This window comes from Cervus canadensis, chromosome 9 (genome assembly GCF_019320065.1).
Source record: "Cervus canadensis isolate Bull #8, Minnesota chromosome 9, ASM1932006v1, whole genome shotgun sequence".
Lineage (NCBI taxonomy): Eukaryota > Metazoa > Chordata > Mammalia > Artiodactyla > Cervidae > Cervus > Cervus canadensis.
In genome coordinates, this window is record NC_057394.1 from 29,215,168 (window position 1) to 29,232,665 (window position 17,498).

Here is a 17,498-nt window from a genome sequence, read left to right on the forward strand (position 1 = left end):
AAGGAAAAAATGGATATTTATGGATTTATGGATATTTACCAATATTGGCAAATATTAAATAGAACTATTTCCACTACTTCATGGTTTGTTTCTCCTTTGAAGCTGCTTCCTAGCTACAAGTTATAGGTGGTCTTCACCTGTGCTTCTCAAACTTTAAAGTGCCTAAGAATCACCTGGGGATCTTGTTAAACTATGGGTTCTGCTTCAGTAGGTCAGATATGGGCCCAGGATTCTATGTTTCTCGCAAGCTTCTAGGTGATACTGATGCCACTGGTCTGGAGATCACATTCTAAGTGGCAAGAGTATACATAAGCTCTGCAGGTTTCTGCTAAGATCAAGGAAGTCACCTTGTTCTAACTTACAGTGAGCACACTTTGATGTGGCTTTAAACCAGTGGCCCCATCTTCACAAAGTCTAGAGCCAAATAAATCTTTTCTTCTAGAGTAAATGTATGTAGCTATAAATAAACCTTTGAGATATTCATTTGCTTTATTGCCCTTCCTTAAAATCAGATTAAGTAATTCTATACATTTTTAGTATATGACATAGAGCCTTTAAAGAGACCATCATGTTCTTGGGTAGGAAACAAAATATTGCCAAGTTATTTGTGTATTTTCCATTTTTATATACTTATTGCATCTCCAATCAAAAATAAAATTGATATCATTTTTGAATTATAGATCATGTATTTTGAAAATATTCAGAAGAAATAAAAGGCAAGAGTAACCCATCCTCAAAAAAAGAAAAAAAGAAGAAAATTCAGTATGATAGTCCATTGGGGTTTACTATGAATTGAAAACTTTAATGTATTTTTTATTTTCTCAGTTTATACATCTATCATTAATAAAATATAATAAAGCTTAAAGCTTCTAGTAACATTTATAGTATGACAAGCAAAGTAGATTTTCTTTATTAGTATCATTTATCATTGAGTAATAGGTAGATCAAATAACTAAATGTAATAAAATCATACCAAAAACAAATAAAATTTGGAAGCATATTTACTTGATTGTAGAATTTAAAAAAGTGAATGTAAAAGAAACAAAAAATTTGCAAAAACAAGGAAGTTAATTTTGGAATCTCCTTTTGGGAAATTTTATTACTAAAATATAGTAATACAACTGACCTTTGTATATTTATCTTGTAATCTATGCACTTGTTAAACACATTAGATTAGTTTATAGTATATTTTTAATAGATTGCTTACAAGATCATATGACAGGAAAAAAACACACAAAAAAACCCCAATTTTTAATTCTTTCCTCCCTATTTGGCTGGACTTTATTTTTTCTGTTACCACTCTGATAATACTGGCTAGAACTTCAAGGATGATGCTGAATAGAAATTGTGAGAACCAACAGGCTTGTTTTTTCTAATCTTAAGAGCAAAGGTCTTTCAGAATTAATGATTGCCAGTATCTCTAAACTTTTGTAAATACCCTTTATTAAATTGAAGAGGTTACCTTTTATTTTTAGTTTGCTCAGTAGTTTTATCATCAATGTATGCTTACTTAAAGGTTTTTGTTTTTTTAAAAGTCTCTGTTGTGATGATCAGGTTTATTTTGTCTTTAATTGTATTAATATAGTATTAGAAAAAAAGACACTAGATGAAAACTAGATCTAGAATGGAATGATTCCCACTCAAAAATGGTAACATGTAGGTAAATATAATTACATTTCCTTTTATCCATCTATTTAAATATTTAAAACAATAATATACATACACTTGAAGTGAAATGAAAGTCACTGAGTCATGTCCTACTCTTGCGACCCCTTGCGCTGTAGCCCGCCAGGCTCCTCTGTTCACGGAATTCTCCTGGCAAGAATACTGGAGTAGGAAGCTGCTCCCTTCTCTGGGGGATATTCCCAACCCAGAGATGGAAGCCCACATGTCCTTTATTGCAGGCAGATTCTTTAACATCTGAGTCACCAGGGAATCCCATACATACGGTTACATACTATATATTACACTGTCAGTAAATTATGTAGTCAACTAAGTATGATAACCAAAGGACAAAAGAAAGAATTGTGTCTATAACAATATACAATACAGCTAGCTATGCAGATTTTTAATGTCACTTGGAGGTAGATTTTGATAATTAATGATGGATATATAATGCCTAGATAAGTCATTAGGATATGAAAAAGGCAAAAACTACAATACAATAAAGTCAATAAAATGGTATTCTAAAACAAGTACTAAAACAAAGAACAAGTATTGGTGAGGTTGTGGAAAAAAGAGAACCCTGGTGCACTGCTGGTAGAATCATAAAGTGACGCAATCACTATGGAAAACAGAGGGGATTTTCCTCAAAAAACTAAAAACTGAATGGCCATCTGATTCACAAATTTCACTGCTGACTATTATAACCAAAGAAAACAAAACACTGATTCCAAAAGACATGCACCAAGGTTCACTTCAGCATTATTTTTAAGAGTCAAGATATTGAAACAAACTTGAAAGAGAAAGTGAAGTCGCTCCGTCGTATCCGACTCTTTGCGACCCCATGGACTACAGCCTCCCAGGCTCCTCCATCCATGGGATTTACCAGGCAAGAGTACTGGAGTGGATTGCCATTTCCTTAGTGGCCATCAGTAATGAATAGAGAAAGAAGGTGTGATCACTAGACACAATGGAATCTTACTCAGCCATTAAGATGATGAAATCTTGCTATTTGTAAAAACATGTAAGGATCTAGACAGTAGGTAGATAAAGACAATACTGTATGATCTCAACTCTATGTAGAAAAACAAAACAAACAAAATGAAAACAAATTCATAGAGACAGAGAACAAATTGGTCGTTACTGGAGGAGTGGATAGTGAGAGGTAGGAAGCAAAATAAGTGAAGGGGATTAAGAGGTACAGATCTCCAGTTATAAAAAAAAATAAGCCACAGTGTTGTAATGAACAGCATAAGGAATATGGTAAATAATATTGTAATAAATTTGCATGAAGACACATGGTTACCAGACTTAACAATGTATGCAATGTCAAATCACCTGTATGCAGTGCACCTGAAATTAACATAATACAGTATGTCAACTATATTTCAATAAAATTTGTAAATGAAGTCCTTGAGTCAATCAAAATGAGTCAGGAGAAGAAGAATAAAGTAATAAAGATTGGAGACAGGTACACAACTAAGAGTAAGATCATAGACTTCAGCACTACCATATTAATAGTCTTCTCACATAAACATAGACTGGACTAAACATTCCCAAAAAAGACAGAAGAGTTCAGTCTAAGTAAAAAGCTATGTATTATTTACAAGAGACACTATTTAAAAGTAACAAAAAGATTAAAGTAGACAAATGGAAACAGCTATACCAAGCAAACAGTATGCACAAAACAGCAGATAAGACAATATCACTAACCAGTAAAGATTCTAACACAAGTAGCGTTACCAGAAATAAAAACAAATATTACATAATGATAAGAAAATCAGTTCACAAAGAACAGATAACTATCTAAGTGCTGATGTGCTTAATTATAGAGCTTCAACATAAATGGACATACAGAAAAAGAACTCTACATCTATTAAAGTATTTTAATCCTTATATCTCCATCCCTTTATCTACCTAAAAATTGAATAAAACATTCTCACAGAGTACTCCAGGTCATGATGGATTCACTGGTAAAATCTGTCAACTATTTAAAGACCATCTAAAGGAGGGAATTTTTGCCAACTCGTTTTCAGAGGCCATTATTACCTGAAGTCAGACGGATGCAATACAAATATATTTCTGTTTACTTATTTATCTGCCCCTGGTGGCTCAGACAGTAAAGAATCTGCTTGCCATAAGGGAGACCTAGGTTTGATCCCTGGGTTGGGAAGATCCCCTGGAGGAGGGCATGGCAACCCACTCCAGTATTCTTGCCTGGAGAATCCCCATGGACAGAGGAGCCTGCAGGATACAGGCCATGGGATTGCAAAGAGTCGGACATGAGTTTGTGACTAAGCACACATTCATGTATCAATTAACAATCAGTGTATATCCTGTGAACAAAGACACAAACATCCAAATCACAAAATATTTGATGATCTAATCCAGTATCACATAAAAAGACTAGTGCATTTCAAAGATTATTTCAGGAGTGCAAAGTTATTTTAGTATTTGATTGCCATTCAATTCACTAGATTATAAGAATAAACATCAAATTCATGTGATTATCTCAATAGATGCCAAAAAGGATCTGACTTCCTAAAAATGCCCAACTCAACACACATTAAGACTGGCAATTAGTCACTTTTATTCAGTGAAGAATACCAAAAAGAAAGAAAACAGACATAGATAGTTTTTCAATTACTAAAACAGACCAGGAATTTTTACTACCTAGAATAGACAATGAATTCCTAACAGTCAATAGAATGGGAATAAAAAAATCAAGTGGAAGATGAGCAGAGGCACCCATAAACAATGTCACTGAAGCAGAAGTCTCAAGTACTTATGACAGAACTACAACCAGGAGCAGCCTTTACAGGAAACATTAATTATGCATGTGCCCCATGATCTAGCAACCCCATTTCTGGCATTGGGGCATATCTTTTTAGAAACTCCTAAGCAAAAAGGAGGTGCAATGAAGACAACAATCTGAGGCATTTAATTTTTATTTACTCATGATTTATTTATGTAATTAATGAATCTATGATTGATTGCCATAGATTTGAACAAAACTAAGATGGCACTCAAAGAAGGAATTGATATGTAAAATACAGTAGATGCAAACTTTGGAATAATTTTTGCATACTTAGTAGCAACAAAAGATTATGTTTGGTAATATTGCTGGTAATTAAAAGTATTGTGCTGAATAAATGAAAAAGCTACACCAGGTTGAATGGAACATATACACACAAAAAAAATCCCAAGAAATACAAGCCGATATGCACATTTAAGGATTTACATTGAATAGACTGTTGCAGGGGTTACAAAGAGGAGAGCAGTAGGAATGAGATCAGGGTAAAGAGCAAAAAAAAACCAAAGCAAACACAACAGCCATCCAGAAAGGAGCCTTGGGCATCAGAATAACTCTGTTAGGAACTGACTGGCTGACAGAATTATGCACCAGATTTGCTTGGTGATAAAATTTCTAACCTTACATTTCTAAGAACATGTAAACTGCAGCATACTGGAATAAACTGAAATCAAATCCCTTCTCCATGGAATCTCCATGTATATATGAGTGCTTAATCTTATAGCTTAAAAATCTCATGTGGCTTGTGACGCACAGCAGTCTGACATAAAAGCTGAATTAGAGAGCCAGTGACAAATTCTATATGCAATTTAAGTGCTTATAAAGTTAAACACTAAATATAAGCAATAACTGATCTATAATCACTTATAATAATAAAAGTATTTTATCTATAGTAATATGTTGCTGTTATCAATAAAAATCAATGTAAGTAGTTAACATCTAATATATTTTTTTTAATTATCCTGAAAGATTGTCTAGTATATGCCCTGGATGTACTGCCTCCTTTTTGAATTCTATCACTAAAGGATGCTTATAAAATGGTAGAATAAACACATAGAGTCTTACAGGGATTAAAAATTGTTTTATATTTTTACAGTGCTAATTGACAGGACTCACATTTTTTTTCTTATTAAGAGCCAGATTGTGTTTAATGTTTACAGAAAAGAAAGAAATTTAAAGACTATATATTTGATTTTTAAATTATTTTTCATTCATCATTCATTAGAATAATTCTCTCTCTCTCTATATATATATATACATATATATAGACACACATGCATATGAATTGATAATGTAGATCGATAGATAAACTATTTTCAATGAAAAGCAGCATAAAAAAAGAATATAAAGATTGGGAAAAATAAAGTGTATGTCTAAACTCTCCAAATTGCTAGCTTGTGACATTTCCTATATTGATGAACTGCAGTTTTGTCATGAATAAATTTGATCATGAATAATAATGATGCCATTTCTCTCCCTCAGATAAAGAGAGGGAAAGAACAGATTTCTGTGGCCATTATTTGAGCAGCTGGATTCAGAAATGTGTGAGGCAAGGATGAGTCCATGAACTTTTTAATTATATGAGGCAATAAAATTATTTTCCTCATCTGGTTGTGATTTACAACTGAGATTCTAGAATAGAACATAAAAATCTTTCATCATACTCAAAAATATAAGCAACAAATAAAATACTTTCACAAAATACATTGATGAACTATATTGACTGAACTCTTGGCCTACTTTCCACAGGATGATTTCCTAATATTGTGGAAAAAAATTTTACTCCTTGACTCCCTGCTTCACTCACTTCCAAGTTATAGAAGAAAAAACAACACTCATCAAGAGACAAATATTGCTTAAGTTACAAAAATGTCAGTAACTTATAAAGGTAAATATTTATCCTTTATTAACTCTAGCTATTTACACAGAAATAATAAAGCTGCCTTTGGAAAGGCAGCAAGGGTGGCATATGCCTTTAATGGGCTATAACTCACAAAGATGTACACAAAAGCATATTCACTTTCTCAAAGTAACTATCTGTTGAAAATACTGAATCTCTTATATTGCAAATTGGAACTTGCTTCTCCCTGTCTCTCCTCTCCTTCCTTCTCTCTCTCACTCTCTCTCTGCTATTGCTTTCAGATGAATTCCCTCAGATGCTCTTTTTACGAAACTGGAGAGCATTTCAGGTAGTGACCTACACTTTTGACATTTTCAGATATTTAAATTTCCAGACCAATTAAAACTTCATGTTCAAATTTAGCCTAAAATTTCTTCCTTAATCCCAGGTCTGGCTGAATCACAGCCTGCTAGCCTGACCACCTATGAGGTGAAAGGGGGTAATGTCTCTTTTGTTCCTTAATTCCCACACATTTGCCATCTCTGCTTTTGGCTTCCCAGGATCCCTGAGGTTGACAATGGTGAGTAAGAAGGAGAGAAAAGGGGGCAGCGGTCCTTTCGCCTGATGCTCTCTGGAGGCATCCTTTGGTTGCTGAGTAATCTTGCCATTTCTAGGCTCCAAGTGCCAATTCTTTCATGGGCTGCATTTCTAGGTTTTGGGGGTGCTCTCCATCCCAATCAAGCTTTCGTCATAGAATCATTTCCTAATGAGTGCTGGCAAATTCAAGCTGAACTTTTGTGATGACTGCTTCACTCCTTCCTCTGATGGTACACTACCAGTCATTTTCTGCTCCAGGTCTCTTGGTGAGGTTCTTTCAAGACATTGCAGTAAAAAATGAGGCAATAGACACTCTTGCCCTGTACACAGAGAAATGCGGTTTGAAACTGCTTCCTGCTCTCGTCCAGCTAAGTCACTGCTAGCTGTTCCAGCCTGCCTAGAACCTTTGCACATCTCTTAAGTGAAAAGCAGAGTCTCTTCTCTGTTCCCCAAATGGCCGAGGATACAGGACATACTTCTTTATAACGTTCTGCTGCTTCATTTACACCAGGGTAGGGGGGGCTTTGAGTGTTTTCACTGGGGAAAGTATCACACAAATCTACATCCTTGCAACAATTCTCTGTCTTTCTAAATGGGCTCACATGTGCCTTCTTCATTTGATTCTGGGGAAATGGGAATGCATCACCTCCACCACGAAAAGGGACAGAGAAATGCTCCTGAACTCTTATGAATTATCATCAAAGAATATCTTTGATTAATGTCTGGCTTTCTCTTGTAAAGTCTAGACAGAAAGATGGAATTGTCATTTGTCTCAATTATAAGTATATTCTTCTACAAGAAATCAATTTCCTGACCATGTGAGACTTCACAGAAAGATGTTTGAGTTTATTTTCTCATCTTGCAGGAAGTCTGAGAAGTGTAGGAAAGGTCCTAACGAGCTCTCTATAAAATTCTTCCAAAGGGCTTTAGTTACTGCGGAGCTAAAATACCCCATTCAACAATGGGAAAATGTCATGGCCTGGAGTCTTGCAAAGAAACCATTTTTAAGTTACTTTGTTCAGTATATGTTTGTTTGAGAATATGATAAGAAATTAAAGGTCATATAATGATACAATCTATGGAACATCTAGGTATATTAGAAATTTTTCAGGTGATTTCTTTACAATATGAGTGTATAAATAAATACATTTTAAAAATTAAAAGAATATGTGAAAAAAATTAAAAATTATCTAATCATGTATACTTTTGATTCATCCTTTGTTTCCCCTTCACTGTGAGAAGCAATAAAAGAAATTGCTTATGTCATAAAAATTGAAAAATAGGACACCTTTTCAACGAGGGAACAAAAATAAAAATGTCAGAGGACATCAAGTCGATCATTAGTGCAACTGAATCATTTCTTATATTTGGGTCACATTGCAATGCATACAGTTAGTTGATAGGTGCATTTCTGGGTTTCCATATGCACATATGTTTGTAAACATAAAGCTGTATCACCATGTGTCACCCATAACACTTCCCTATGAAATCTGTAATTGCTTTTTCTCTGCAAAATCTTTTACTTGCTTTTTCCAGTGGCAAAATTAAGGGTAACATGTTATAATAAAAATGGTATGAAAAGTACACAAACCAGAGGCTACTTTATATTTTATATGGTTTTTTTGCCTGAATTATAACTACCACTTGTCCTAAAGTTTCATTAGTTACCCAATAAAATGTTTTGAAATTCAATTTTTGATCCCCTTCATTAAAAACAGCATGTATAGGGAAGAAAAAGTAGAGTAGATGGTGAAATTCTAATAGGCATACTCTAACAGAGCTTGGTATCCAGGGTGTTTATTGGGAGAACCTAAGTGATCAACAGGCTTCCCTGGTGGCTCAGTCAATAAAGAATCCACCTGCAATGCAGGAGACCTGTCTTGAGTTTAGATCTGAGTTCGATCCCTGGGTCAGGAAGATTCCTGGAGAAGGAAATGGCAACCCACTCCAGTATTCTTGCCTGGGAAATCCCATGGTCAGAGGAGCCTGGTGGGTTACAGTCCATGGGGTCCAAAGAGTCAAACATGACTTAACGACTAAACCAGCACCACGTGTGATCAGCAAAATGGAAGGAACAGAAAGAAGTAGAAACGGGCAGAGGGAGACAGTGAGATGCAAAACGGGTACAGTAACAGCCTCTTCTAACCTTACAGGGAAACTCTAGAACAAGAATGGCTTTTCAGGTTTATCCTGCCTAGGGCTGACACTGTTCCCAGGCTCTTTACCCACAAACAGGAAGAGGCATATTCTCAGGCAAAGAAGGAACACTGCAAATGAGGCCGTTCCAGGAACCGAAGAGGTCAAGGCTGTCTGCTAATCGCATTCCCAGCAATAGTGCCAAGAAAGCTTTCTCTGATGGAGCATTTGAGTGGAGCATCTCAGTCTAAATAATACTTTTATTTCCTGATTAAGCTGGGCAGCACATTCTTTCCTCCTGCTTCCCTTATTTTTATTTATCTATTTTTTATTATACTGAAGTTTGTTTAGTAAAGTGATTTAAGTTGCAGGGCTCAGTTAAGGGAAACCAACAAAGAGCAGTGAAACACTTGGGCAACATCAACAGTTAGTTGAAAGACTTACTAACCTGAAGTGAAGGGACCCACAGACTGAGTCAGAGGATGGCAGGTGGTCTTGGGTGAAGAACAGGAGGGCTATCTCATGGCAGGCAGCTTGTCACAGAGAGACCTGTGGTAGAAGATACACTGAACTCTCTTTGCTCCAGTGCAGATCTTGCAGAGCATCCAACTGACCGAACACAACCAAGAACAGGAGGACAGAGGAGTCCATCCGTGCTGTCTTAAACCTGGCTTCCTGAAGTTCAGAGATGCATGGGAAATGGTGGAATATGAACCTGGAGAGGAAGATGGAGAAGATTCAATGCATATTTTTCTTCTGTGAAATCCAAGATTTTTAATCTACATCACGATAGTCCCTGTGTCCATAACAAGCTTGGAACATTGACTAATTGACTAGGTAGTCAATAAATATATGGTTGTGTGTGTGTGCTAAGTCGGTTCAGTCGTGTCAGACTCTTTGGTATCCCATAGACTGTATCCCACCAGGCTCTTCTGTCCCTGGGGATTCTCCAGGCAAGAATACTGGACTGGGTTGCTATGACCTCCTCCAGGGGATCTTCCTAATCCAGGGATCAAACCCACCTCTCTTGGAACTTGGCAGATAAGTTCCTTACCACTAGTGCTACCTGGGAAGCCCAAACACATGGTTAATTAACTTTTAATCATTGTTAGATAGCGTGTTTTTTTTTTCTTTGTTCTTTTTTTTTTAGATACTTTATGAAATTTAGTGATGTCAACATATTTTCTCAAGTATCCTGAAACTGTTCAGAGCACTGTGGGAAAAAATACTTTCAAAGGCCCTTCTGGTAGAAAAAACCTGCTTTTGAATATCCCCATATTATCTAACTCCACCCATCTGTTTGTCAACGCAATATCCTTCAAAATGAAGAATGTAAAAGCAGAGGGTTTCTCATACCTGTGGAAATAAACTTCGTCAAGTAATAAAAGGAAATAGATAAGAATAAATGCAATGATGCCAAATTTGTTCAAATGAAACAGTCAGGCTACAATTAAAGAGAAAATTACAGACTGCATTGCCATTGACAATGGATTCAAATCCAAATAATTATTTTAAATACATAAGAAAAAACCCAGGAATATAATAGGTGGGTGATTAATCCCTTACCACTATCACTTTCACTTATCATTTCTTGACCACCTCTTACATGCCACACTCTGTAATAATATTTAGTTTAGTTCTCAGAACTATATTTTACTCAAAATACCATTATTATGTCCTTTATAGCAGGTAGGAAACTAAAGCACTGCAGAGTTAAATAAATTGCTGATATTTTTATATTTACATAGAACTGGGATTTAAAACCAGGTCTTGCTGGACAAATACAATTCACATAAACGAGATATAATAGATATAGAGAGTTAACCAACAAGGAGAAACAAGGAAACAAGTTCCTTCTCACTAATTGCTGCATAAACTCAAAATATATCATAGTCTGAATGCATTAAACATCTATTCAATTGCCAACACTTTCTTTTTTGGAAGAACCTCCAATGTAGATAAGGTGGCATTGAAAAGTATAATCACATAATCTGTGCTATAACATTTTCAGAGGAAGTCAAGCCTGAAGGATACACTAGAAACTTTGTTCATACCTTTGCTTCTATGAAAACTCTCCTGGTGTATTTGGCTGAGGAAATAACAAAGGGGCAAGAGAAGAACTCATCATCTGAGTACTTCTCTTGACCTCCTGGATTCCAAGATAGCTCAAATGTAAAGAATCTGCTTTCAATGTGAGAGACCCAGGTTCTATCCTTGGGTTGGGAAGATCCCCTGGAGAAGGGCATGGCAACCCATTCCAGTATTCTTGCCTGGAGAATTCCATGGACAGAGGAGCCTGGTGGACTACAGTTTATGGGATTGCAAAGAGTTGGACACGACTGAGTTACTATCACACACACACACATACATTTGATCCGAGCACCGAGATTCTTAATGTGCTGAAATTTACTGAGTTATCCCGTAGTTTTAAGAGATTGACTTTAAATTTTATTCTTTAATATTTAAAACAGAAAAAATATATATACCTTTTAGTTCTTTGAGGACTGAACTTTCTAAAACAATGCTATACCACCAAGAGACAGAACATGGGAAGCGCATATCTAACTGCCCCGTTGGAAAGGCCTAAAAAGCATTCCTGAAGTTTACCAGTGGTCATGGACTTTGCCAACCCTCATCTTTCCTATGAAAAATATTTCTTGCATTTCTCTTCAGTGTTTTATCTTAATTTGATAATTTGATCATAATGTCTAATCCATACACCTAGTATGAGTTTCTTTATAAAATATTTCTGAGGAATTTTTTTTTTCATATATGACTCTTGGCAAGCTTGTAGATGTAATATATATATATATATATATATATATATATATATATATAACTGGGCACATTCATCCACTCTGCTTTCATTATTAAATTTCTATGGTGTAGAAGACAGAGAAAAGTTTGACATCTGCATTCATAAAGTTTGCATTCTAACCATAGAGACAGTTATTAATCAAGTCACACAAATGAAAGTAAAATCTTAACTGCAATAATGGCTACATAGGTGGAATCCTCTGAGATCACATGTGTTAGTCGCTCAGTTGTGTCCAATTCTTTGCAACTCCATGGACTGTATCCCATCAGACTACTCTGTCCAAGGGATTCTCTAAGCAAGAATACTGGAGTGAGAAACCATTTCCTTCTCCAGGGGATCTTCTGGACCAAGGGATTGAACCCTGGTCTCCTGCACTGCAGGCAGATTCTTTACCATCTGAGACACCAGGAATTAATTAACTTAATCAATGAGGCTAATGAAACTTTTTTTTTTAAACTGGTGTCTTGGTTGAAATAATTGTTTATTCCCTGAACAAAATTTCACACTGCTCCATTCATATGGTCAGAGTGGGAATTCCAGTTTGCTAGTGCTGAGAACTCTGGTTCTCTGGATCTACCCTTCAGCTAATGGGAACCCCAGATCCATTCCATTCTGAGATTTTGTTACTTTTTAGAGGCTCCTACTGGGAGACAGACAAGGATCTACACTTCTAGTTATGTTGTAAATCCTGAGTTCTTCCTTGTCTTCATCAAAATGTCCATGTATTGAGAGAAGCTAATAAGAATTCCCATGATTCGTTAGCTGTAAGACCTATAACCTCTACCTTATTAGGAAAAATGTACTGTTCTCCCTTTAAAACTTTAGGTTTTATTCAACAAAACTATTTAATTATTTACTATGCTTAAACTACTCTTTCCCATTGGGATGGAAGCAGGAGTTGAGAGACTGAAATACATTTCACTTTTAATTTCTGTAACTACTTTCTTTCTATGTATCTGAAGTAGAATAAAACATACATGGATATTTCAATAAATTATTTTGCCACAAGTTCATTAATATAAATTCTAAAAATATATCTCAGTGCCTTCAGTTCAGTTCAGTCACTCACTCATGTCTGACTCTTTGTGACCCCATGGACTGCAGTACACCAGGTTTCCCCACCACCACCTCCTCCTGGAGCTAACTCAATCTCGTGTTCATTGAATTGGTGATGACACCCAACCATCTCATCCTCTGTCGTCCCCTTCTTCTCTTGCCTTCAATCTTTCCCAGCATCAAGGTCTTTATCAATGAGTCAGTTCTTCCCATCAGGTGGCCAAAGTATTGGAGCTTCAGCTTTAGCATCAGTCCTTCCAATGAATATTCAGGACTGATTTCCTTTAGGATGGACTGGTTGGATCTCCTTTCAGTCCAAGGGACTCTCAAGAGTCTTCTCCAACACCACAGTTCAAAAGCACCAATTCTTCAGTGCTCAGCTTTCTTCACAGTCCAACTCTCATGTCCATACATGACTACTGGAAAAACCATAGCTTTGACTTGATGAACCTCTGTTGGCAAAGTAATGTCTCTGCTTTTTGAAATGCTGTCTAGGTTGGTCATACCTTTTCTTCTAAGGAGAAAACATCTTTGAATTTCAAGGCTGCAATCACCATCTGCAGTGATTTTGGAGCCCAAGAAAATAAAGTCTGTCACTGTTTCCATTGTTTCCCCATCGATTTGCCATGAAGTGATGGGACCAGATGCCATGAGCTTAGTTTTTTGAAAGTTAAGTTTTAAGCCAACTTTTTCACTTTCCTCTTTCACATTCATCAAGAGGCCCTTCTCTTCTTTGCTTTCTGCCATAAGGGTGGTGTCATCTGCATACCTGAGGTTATTGATACTTCTCCAGGCAATCTTGATTCCAGCTTGTGCTTCATCCAGCATGGCATTTCACATGATGTACTCTGCATATAAGTTAAATAAGCAGGTGACAGGTACAGCCTCATCTTACTCCCAATTTGGAACCAGTCCATTGTTCTATGTCTGGTTCTAACTGTTGTTACTTGACCTGCATACAGATTTCTTAGGAGATGGGTAAGGTGGTCTGGTATTCTCATCTCTTGAAGAATTTTCCACAGCACCTAGACTATGTTAAAAACTACTGGGAAATCATGGCTATAGCTATGAGTGAAGCAAAATAATTTTTGTCTTCTTAGAGCTTAGAAATATAACTTAGAAATACAACTTTACACTTTTAGAAGCCAACCAAAAGCAGAAACAACTTCCCCACACTAGTTTTCAGAAAGAATAAGTAGCATGATTGCTAAATATTTTTCAAGGACATCTTGTAAAAGCCAATGACTTGACCGGAACAGAATTAGAACTTGGCTTTTGTTTATGAAGTTATTTAAAATTTAACTTATTTGACTTCTCCCTCTGTTAGTCTTCCTTTTGTTATCAAAACTATTAATTGCTTGACTCTTCTATCTAATTGTGTCCAAATTGCTTTCTCTTTTAAATGTTTGACTTTTGTTTTTAATTGGCTTCTTGATTCTCATCAGCTTTCAGAAGGGTTGGTTTTAGTTACTTTTATGTTCTTGGAGGAATAGAGGCAGCTTGCTGTAAAAAAACACTTTTGAATTCAATTTCTCAAATTTAAATTACTTCTCTTCCAGTTTAAACTTTAATTTTCTTTCTCCTTCACATGTCTTTGTTTTCTTATTAATTAAAATTCCTTCTTCATTCTTCTTCTCTACTTTTTGCTGTTATTGATGTTCTATTATTTACCATTTTCCCTAGAAAGATGCAAATTAATGAAAATCTTCCCATTCATTGCCTGTGCCATCTTTGTCCTTATGTAAGCAAAACAATGGATCCTTTGAAAAGCATAGTCAAAGACAGTGTGGCCAAGGTCATTCAGTCAGTCTAAATCCTATTTGGATGGGCATAGGATAACAAGTATCAACTTGACTTTTTTGTTGAACTAGAACTGTGGTTTGAATTGACTGAACTTAACCTAGAGCTAATGATATATGAAACTACTGGTAAGAAACTGAATGAATCTGTTCAAATCAAACACCAATATAAGTAAAGCCCAGGTGGTTCTACTGGTGAAAAAAAAAAATCTACCTGCCAAACAGGAGATGCAAGAGAGGTGGGTTCAATCCCTGGGCTGGGAAGATAGATCCCTTGGAGTAGGAAATTACAACCTGCTCCAGTATTCTTGCCTGGGAAATTCCATGGGCAGAGGTGACTGGAAGGCTACAGTCCCTGGGACTGCAGTCAGACACAACTCAGCAACTAAGCACATGTGCACACACACACACACACACACACACAAGGTTTATGATAAATTAGTAAACATTTTTGTTTATTAAGATCAGTACTTTTTAAGCCACAAAATATTTTCTTTGTTCCATCATGGTAACATTTATCTTATTGACTTATGATAGTTAATTTGCTTTTCTGTATCTCCTATAAGACATGAGCTCTCTAAATACAAAGACTATATTTTAATTATTCTTTTCTTCCTTTTCAACCCCAACATGTTGCATTTTACCTAGTACATTGTAGGCTTACAGGAATTATATTAAAAAGAGAAATCAAAGTCTCTTCAGAAAACATTTGGGTTAAACAAGTTTTTCATGATAGTAGCATTGTCACCCTCCTCTAAATCTCTACCAAAGTGTGGGAAACCCAAGCACTTGTGATCACTGGTGATGTTTCTGTCCTAGAGAACAGAGCTGGGGAAGCTCCCCATAGAAGTCTGCACATGAGTGTGCATTTCTCTTTCAAACTCCTGAGAGAGAAATCTCTCAAAGGCAGAAGAAAATAGGAAAACAATAAACCATTTGCAATAAAACCACTACGTTTAAAAAAAAAAACCCAACACATTTAGCCTAATTTAAAATATATGTAAATTAGCATGTTATGAGATGGAAAAAGCAAAATCCATACTCTAGAAGGACACAGAAGGACACACAGGTATTTATTTTAGAAACACGTTTTCACAACTCTAAAGAGGCTGTCTTATCACAATTGAATACCTCAGGTGCCAAGGCAAGGCTTTATAGTTTGCTCTTGCCTTCACCTGGAGAGACATGAACTGCAGGAGAGGAGAAAGATTTGTCCAAAACAGTATTTGAATAACAAAATGAATGTAGATGGAAAGTGCTTCCTTTCTAATCCCAACACGAAGAATTTACAATGACTTTGTGCCCTGTTTTTGTTACAGAAACACCTATCTCAGTAGTATCTATTTCAAGAGCCCTAAGTCAGAATGCAGCTCTTGTTCTGCTAGTGGAAGGAGAGAGTCACGGAAAGTAACAGGAATCAGATGGCCCGCTTCTGTGAATCTGATCAGCTTCAGGCAAAGATAACAGACAGAATGCTGATGGCTGTGATGAAAGTTCGCTGAACAAAGCTCTCAAGAGTGTTGATTTACCGAAGCCGAGACAGTTATGGTGCCTGTCCTCATTCAGTCACACAACTGAGATTGGAAGGCCTTATTTTTTCTTAAAATTTTTGGAGAGAAGAAAACAATGGGAAATCAAATATAAAGGAATCAACTCTTCAAGTTTCTCTGGTTAAGAGCGGAATGGGGACTTCATACAAAATATTCAGAATCACATCAAATGTGAGAAGATATACATTTTCTTGTGGCTCAGCTTCTTTGCACTCAATTCTTTAGGCAGCCAGTCTACCTGTAGGAATGCTGCTTCATCCTCTTCCATGCAGTAAGGAATATTTGCTCTAATAGGCCCAGGCTTGTGATGATGGTTCGATAGTATCTCTGGTGGGGATGAAAATTTGGGGAATGGTGGAACGGAGGAGGTAAACTTGTGCAAATCTTGGTGTGCTGATAGAATGCCCGTTGTTGACACATTCTCAAATAGTATCCTACTGATGTGTGTTTATCAGAAATGCCTGCTTTTTTGTGTCCTTCATGTTTAAGGACTCTGCAGGAAAGCTATTCATAAGTTCTCTAAGTCCTTAATAATGAGGACAAGGAAAATGCGATGTTCAGCATGTCATATTAACCTGTAGTTATTCTCAAAATTCTTGACACCATACAAAGTGCCAAATAAGTATGGTGACTCTTAATGTATGTTTCTAATACAACAGTAATTGTAGGCATCAGGAAAAAAGCCTGAAGGCTCAGATAAAAGACGAAATGTGACCATGAATAATGATTTGAGAAGGACACTAAAACATCAAAAACACGGTCATTCTAAAGACATTAAATTGACTTCTTCTCAGTCATACTTCTATTTATGAAGTGATATCAAATATATTTTATGACTCTAACCAACATTAAGATAGTTAGAACCATTAATGACCAAAAACACAATTCTACTTTAAAATATTAGGAAGAAAACCATGTGAGAGTAAATTTAACACATATAACACTGAAGCACTTGTTACTATATTTATTATGGTTTATAGCATATAAAAACAGACTAGGTGTTGACAAAAATAGATTAATGAACCTCTCTGCATCAATGTATCATATCTTGCATCTCCCTTAACAGTTAATGTCAAGTCGTAAATGAAATTCTTTTAAAACAACTTTGGCTGAGACTTCCCTGGTGGCTCAGTGGTAAAGAATCTGCCTGCCTAACGCAGGAGACATGCATTCGATCCCTGATACAGGAAGATCCCACATGCCATGGAGCAACTAAGGCCTTACACCA

General features: G+C 36.1%; 1 long non-coding RNA gene across 2 annotated transcripts in view; it reads right to left on the reverse strand.

The window, feature by feature from the left end:
• Nucleotides 1-17,498, reverse strand: part of LOC122447425 — a 345,510-nt gene that overhangs the window by 96,719 nt on the left and 231,293 nt on the right. For both annotated transcript variants that reach the window (XR_006271222.1, XR_006271223.1), the window contains exon 2: nt 9,496-9,762. This is a non-coding gene — a long non-coding RNA (uncharacterized LOC122447425). The remainder of the gene's footprint in view (nt 1-9,495; nt 9,763-17,498) is intronic.